Raw genomic sequence first — 7,139 nt, 5'->3', positions numbered from 1 at the left:
AGTCTGTTTCATCTCGTGGCTTGTAGGAGTCTCACATCAGCACGCATCAGCTCTCTGGGTGGCCGCTTGACCCAACACAAAGAACTCAAACTTTGGAATCCCTCAGCCCTGGAATCACACCCGTCTTTACCATCCATTTCACTCAGTAGTCCAAAAATTCTAAACCCCACCTTTTTATGCATTTTAACGGCTCTGAAATCAGAATGTGTCTTGTAGTCAGTGACATCTTGCTGTTATAATTGGCAGTTCTATTATATATATATATACACACAGACACATATATATGTATATATATATATATATTTTGAGACAGAGTCGCTCTCTGTTGCCCAGGTTGGAGTGCAGTGGCGGGATCTCGGCTCACTGCACGCTCCACCTCCCAGGTTCACGCCATTCTCCTGCCTTAGCCTCTCAAGTAGCTGGGACTACAGGTGCCCACCACCACGCCGGGCTAATTTTTTGCATTTTTAATAGAGATGCGGTTTCACCATGTTAGCCAGAATGGTCTGGACCTCCTGACCTTGTGATCTGCCGGCCTCGGCCTTCCAAAGTGCTGAGATTACAGGCGTGAGCCACCACACCCGGCCCCTTTTTTCTTTTTCTTTTTCTTTTTTTTTTTTTTTTTGAGACAGAGTTTCGCTCTGTCGCCCAGGCTGGAGTGCAGTGGCCGGATCTCAGTTCACTGCAAGCTCCGCCTCCCGGGTTTACGCCATTCTCCTGCCTCAGCCTCCTGAGTAGCTGGGACTACAGGCACCTGCCACCTCGCCCAGCTAGTTTTTTGTATTTTTTAGTAGAGATGGGGTTTCACTGTGTTAGCCAGGATGGTCTCAATCTCCTGACCTCCTGATCTGCCCGCCTCGGCCTCCCAAAGTGCTGGGATTACAGGCTTGAGCCACCGCGCTCGGCCCCGGTCCCTTTTTTCTATTTTTGTTGTTTGTAAAATAATTGTGTGTCTTACAATCTACTGAGTCTTAGGGTTGATGAATTAATTATGTGTCTGAGCTTTGGCAGGTTTCTTCTGCTGAAGCTGTTTCCACATCTGTAAACCGAGGCTGACTGCACCTCCGCACCAGGGCTGTCATGGAGACGAAATAAGATCTAATTGGAAGTGGAAAGTACTCGAATGTGGCACACACTGGATGCATGAAAGCTGCCACCACTGTCAGTAGGGCAGCAAAGGTGACCTCATTTTACAGATGAGGAAACTAAGCCCTAAGGGGAGGCTTGACCGAAGTCCCACAGACACAGGCAGAGATTTAAGATTTTCAAAAGACTCTCATCTGCGTCGTATCCTCCAGTGTTTACGATCACCAAGCCAGGAAGGAGCGTGACTCACCGAGGGTGCAACCCCGGGAGGCCCAGCCTCAGGAGGCACAGGGGCTGCTTCTGGGCACTCAGTGGCTGGTGGACTTGGGCCCAGAGGCAACCAGCAGTGCCAGCCCTATTTTACGGGAAATCACTGCCAACATGCTGCCAATCATTTTAACTTTGACGTAGGATGTAGGTAAGGAAAATCAGGTGCTTGCAGCCTTTCCAGAGAAAATATTGTGGACTAGTTTTAACTCTATGTATAAACTACAGTTTATATTATATCAGAATGAATGTCACAGGCTACATTCAGATTTTTTTTAAAAGAAAAATCTAATTTCTGCCTTGATCCCCTATTCCACTTTTAGCAGGACTGCCATTCAAGTTGATTCAAGGCTTTCCCCTTCTCACAATTTTCCCCTTAAATATGTGAATTACACGTATTTAATGTGTAATTCACATTAAAATATGTGAATGTACCTTCTCCCAGAGGGTACATTCAGTTGAGGTGGAGAAAACATCACATCAAGGCATCCGGGGGCGCACACCTGGCTCTCTGCCGTCACCTGTCCGCCCCGGCCACCACTGGACTGGCCATTGCCCAGCTAGTCCTTGGCGGCAGCCGCCCCTTGTGGACTGGTGGGGAGTCCTCACTCCTGCCCTTGGCTCACACTTGCATCTGCTCTCACATCCCACCACCCCAGGCTCAAGGCCCTCCAGGTTTTCTGGCTGTCAGGACCATCAGATACACTCAGAAACATTCTGTTGTTTGCTACACAATACTGGGGGGATGAGGGCTTGTGATGCAGCCTGGACCCCCAGGAGGTTACTTCCTGCCTGTCTATTGGTCCCTCATGATGCTGAATGCTGGGACTTTTCTATGGAGCTTTCAGCCTCCCCACGGAGTAGGAGCACCATCTCTCTTCTCTCTGATCCCCTAAACTATTGGAGGTTCTATCATCCCCTCAACTTCAGAGCTTGAGGGCATGGAACGTGTAGGCAGGACCATTTCCAGGGATTCACGCCAGCCTTTAACTCTCTTTCCTTCTAAGGACTTTTTTTTTTTTTCTTTGCTCAGGGAGTCATTAATGTAGACTTGGTAGGTGGGAAAAAGTAGCTTAACAAACCATACACTAGTCCTCCTGAGTTCTGTGTGTCAGGATTTGGATTCTCAAAAGGCAAGATTTTGAGACTCTCAAGCTATTGTCTCTGCCATGGGTTTCAAAAGCTGCGTATTTGTTTCTCTTTCACTCTGCATTTCTGCCCTAGTTACTCTACCACGAGGCTAGTGAGTAAAGAATGAAAGGAGGGTAGGAATCCCCAAGGAGAGCAGTAGATGTGAATGTTTCAAATAGTTCATATCCTTCTATCATGGAGCAGGAACTCTGCAAGGTCCATGTTGCTGATTAAATAAAGATTTTAAACACTTTTGTAAAAGAGTACTCTTGGCTGCATGATCTGAACTGCAAGACAGGAGACGGGCTTTGTAACCTCACTCTGCCCCCAACCAAATGGGGGCTTCCTTCCTGTGCGAGTTGTTGGGAGAGACGGGCTCCAGGCTTTAGCTGCAGAAGCCATAAAAGCCTTCCACCTGTTCTCCCAGACCCTAACAGCCAGGGTGGGGAGTGCAGTCTGTGCTCAGCCAATCACCTATCCCCACTGGGAAGAACACAGAGAGTCATGGGTCCATTTCTGATGCATCATGGGCCCTAGCTGAAGTGGGCTAATAAGATTTCGTGGCATGATCTGGCTATGCTCTCAGCAGCCCACTTTCCCTTGGCTTCTGTTTGTTTTCTGGACCTGGTTCTCCAGCCTTCTAGTGGGTTCAGTGGCCTTCCCCATATCCTTCCATCAAATCTCATTCTCCCTAGGTATCCAGCATTGGCATCTATGTCGTGCAGCCAAGAGCTCTGACTGGTGATCATGAGTAACTCAGTTCTCTACGGACCTTGATGTCCCTCTCAAGGAGGTATTTAAGCCAGATGAACTCCAGGATCTTACAATCTACCTTATGCTTTAAGTGCTCTGGGGCTGAAATGCATAGCCCAGTTGTCCAGTTCACCCATCCATGCCCGATGCTCCACCGTTCTCTAGGTGACCCCTATCTACATTTCAGGGACTAGTCACCCTCTGCACAGTCAGCCTCACACCCCATTCCATCCAGTATGCGAATGATCCACCCACAACGAGTTCCATGATCATTCAATCAACCAGGCTCCTTTATTACAGGACTTCTCAGATCCTTTAATATGCTAATGTACTTTGTGATCTTCTAAGAGAGGACTATAATACACATAAATAATTTCCCAAATACATTTCGTTGTATACGTGTTGCCTCGCTGCCTTTTTCAAGAACTAGAACATAATGGAACACTGCGGTAGAAAAAAGATACCAAATGTCACATGAGGAAAGACAACATCTGGCATGACTTCCAAAACATACACACACACACAAACCTGCACATGCAGGAATTCTCTGGTCCAGCCTGACTGCATTATAACTTTTTTTTTTTTTGGCCACCATTTAGCTTCCTGGATGCACAGGGATAACCAGTGTTAAGTGCCTTCGCCTGGGGTTCTATGTCCAGGGCAACAGTCAGTGGTGACTCAGGGTTTGGTATTTCCACACTCCACGGCGGCTGCTCTGTGCTCTGTGCCACTCAAGATGAAGCAAGTGCCACAAGAGCCCTGGATGAGCAGCTGTGATGTGTGCAGTGTGCAATCCCCTGCCCCACAGAATTCCTGGTGGAGGAGAACAAACAAGCCAAGTGTGACAACAAGCAGGACACACTGGTGTCCCTGCCCAGTGGGGCCTGAGTGTCCACTGTCCAGCCTCTCAGGCAGCCATGGTTTGGCCTCTAGGGAGAGTTTGGAAGCTTCCCTGACACCTGCCCCCAGGTCACAGAAAGCCTCAAACATACCACAGTCCCTTTTCTGTTCTCCCATAGACATGCCATTCAGGAACATGTCAAAACATTTTGAAACAATTTCTGCCCTCAAGTTGTACACCCTGTCCGGAGAGAACAGCTTCCCCAAGTATGCATCGTATTGCATCAAGAGGGACTTCCTTGAGAAGCTCTAAGGAGAACTCCTCAGATCTCTGTCACAGGGCTGGCTGGAGATGCCGGCACCCAGATTCCTCCAGGAGTGCTTGGCTGTGACTCCATGGACTCCATGGACTCCATGGGGACATAAGCATGGTCCCCTTTAACCTCTTTGCCTTCCAAACTATAAATATTAAGGAATATATCTTCCTTATTATATTTGGTCTCTTTTTTTCACTGATCATACTTACATCAGTGAGGACACATTCTACTTCAGTTAACTTATAATCTGACCCAAATGTGTTTAAACATAAAAGAAAATTTATTAGTTCCTATTACTAAAAGATCAAAGGGTAGGTCCCGCTTCAGGCAAGGCTGGATCAGGGGTTCTGTGCTGTCTCCAGTATATGACCTCTCTCCAGTCCTCAGCTTTATTCTCAAGCTCAAGGTACCATCCAAGGCTCATTTCATAAGCCTGAAGGTTCAAGTTTAGCAGGGAGACTTGAGCCTGCTTTCCACAAAAGTCCTGACCTTCATTCTGATTGTACCAGCCTCTGGTAACATGCCCACCCCTGAACTAATTGCTGTGGCCTTGGAAATGAGAAGTGATGATTGGCTTAGGTCAGGGTCATGTGCTCTACCTCCAGAACCCCCACCCAAGCCACCTGCGCTAAGAGAGGGCTTGACCCCAAGTCCAATCAGGAGCTGTTGTTAGACGATGAAGAAATGAATGTGAGGGAGGGGTAAGCAATAACTGTGCTAACTACTGATTCACAAAACATCTAGCTCCAAACAGTGAGTGACCAGGAAATCTTTAAAACTTCTCACTAAGGAAGGAAAACTAGGCCCTTGCTCGGTCACCACGCAGGATCTGCAAGCTGCGAACCCACGAGTTTCGGCACCCACTTGAACTTTCACAATCAGAGATGGCAGCGGTGAAGGCATCAACACTGAAAGCTGCCAGGTCTTGGTATTCTCATCCGGTATATGCAAGATGCTGGCAACATTATCATCAAGCAATGGCTTGGATGCAAAGCCACCACAAAGGCCTACAGGAAGGCCGTGGAATCCTGTTTCAGTCTTCCATGGTACTTCCCTCCTGCACTTCTTCCCCAAAGCTGTTACGCTAACTAGGCTGAGTATCCTTCGTCCTTCTATGGCCATCTTGTGGCCTAGCAGGACTCCCCTTGCAGTTCTTTACATTTCAGAGGGTCTGGGCAGCATCCATATGACAGCAGTAGAGTCCAGGCATCCACAAGAGAAGACCAAGCTTTGTCCAAAGAGGAAGAGATGGAGATCGAGTTAGATGCAGAGGTAGAATGTGACCTGAGCAATATGGAAATCACCAAAGAGCTCCGCCAGTACTCTGCAGAGACTGAGAGGTACAGAGAAGAATGACAGCGGCGACAGCAGCTGGATGCAGAGTGCCTGGACAGCTACGTGAATGCTGACCATGACCTGTACTGCAACACCTGCCGATCGGTAGAGGCTCCAACTGAGAGGCCTAGTGAGCAGCGTCCCAGGCCAAGATGAAGTGTTTGTATGGGGACAGCGCCACCAAGATCCAGGCCATGGAGGCTGCAGTGCAGTTGAGCTTTGACAAGCACTGTGAGCAAAAGCAGCCCAAGTACTGGCTGGTCATCCCCCTGAAGTTCTGAGCTCAGGGTACAGGGCCCCCAGCCTCTCCCTCTTCCTTCTGGGTTCATGTTCTTCATCTCTGCTTCTATACACTTCTCAGGGAAAGGGGACTTTGTACTGAGGTACAGGCATGTTTACCACAGTCCCAGTGGGCCTGTCATGGGGTGGATGTACTATGCCAGCCACTTGGAGGTCGGCAGACATGTTCTGTTGCTGACATGATACATTTTCTCCTGACATAAAATGATAATTTTGTATATATTATACAGTTTTTTTTTATGTTGTCGGTAACAGTTCATTAAGGTTCTTGCCTAGAAAAACAAAACAAAACAAAACAAAACTTCTCACAAGAATGTCAGGAATGTAGACAAAGGGGCAAATACCCAGCAATCTCACCTGCCTACCCCAAAAACCCTCCGTTAGAGGCCTACTTAAAAAATAAGAAGGGGCTTCACATCTATGCTCCCATCTGGGCAGTCCGTGTGTCTGATCCACCAGAAACAAGCCCAGCCACTCCTCTCTGCCTCTTAAGAGTTGTCCTTTGAAGCAGAAATCTTATTACCTCTCTCCATCACAGCACTCCTCGTCCTTTGCACCATCTGTCTATAACCAAGTCAGAAACTACAGATTACGGAAGATGGAAAGGCAGGGGCAGGTGGGCAATGCATTGTGGGAAGTGTCCTTCTCACCAGCCGGCTGGAGCTGGAGCAAAGGGAGAAGCCATGACAACCAGAGCATGCTGGGAAGACACCCTTGCCCCACAGCAGCTTAGTGTCAGAGGCTCAGGTGGTGGTTAAGGCCCCCAAGTCAGCACAGCACAGACAAACCAGGAGCCAGAAGCTGATTTGGAGCCCTCACACCTGCCCCAAGCTGCAGACCTGAGAAGAGCATGTGCCCATCTTTCCAGGGAGCTCAGTAAAAGAGGATACACCATTCACTTGAAAAAGGAGCAGAAAGTCTTAGGGAGATAATATATATTTCATTTTAAAATGAAGTAACAAGGTAATATAAAAAGGGAGATAGGTGAGAAACGCGAGAATTACAAAGTAACTAAAATCTTAATATTTAAATTAAAAACCACTTTGGAAGTAAGTAATAAAAAATAGACTTGATGACCCAGAAAAACAAATTAGCAAGGTAGAGAAAAAA

General features: G+C 47.7%; 1 pseudogene; it reads left to right on the top strand.

Moving 5' to 3' along the window:
* Nucleotides 1-5,248: 5,248 nt before the first annotated feature.
* On the top strand, nucleotides 5,249-6,010 carry LOC111548298 (annotated as a pseudogene).
* Nucleotides 6,011-7,139: the final 1,129 nt, after the last annotated feature.

Source organism: Piliocolobus tephrosceles, chromosome 6 (assembly GCF_002776525.5).
Source record: "Piliocolobus tephrosceles isolate RC106 chromosome 6, ASM277652v3, whole genome shotgun sequence".
NCBI lineage: Eukaryota > Metazoa > Chordata > Mammalia > Primates > Cercopithecidae > Piliocolobus > Piliocolobus tephrosceles.
The sequence above is the reverse complement of the archived record's forward strand: the minus strand, read 5'-3'. Positions and strand labels throughout refer to the sequence as shown.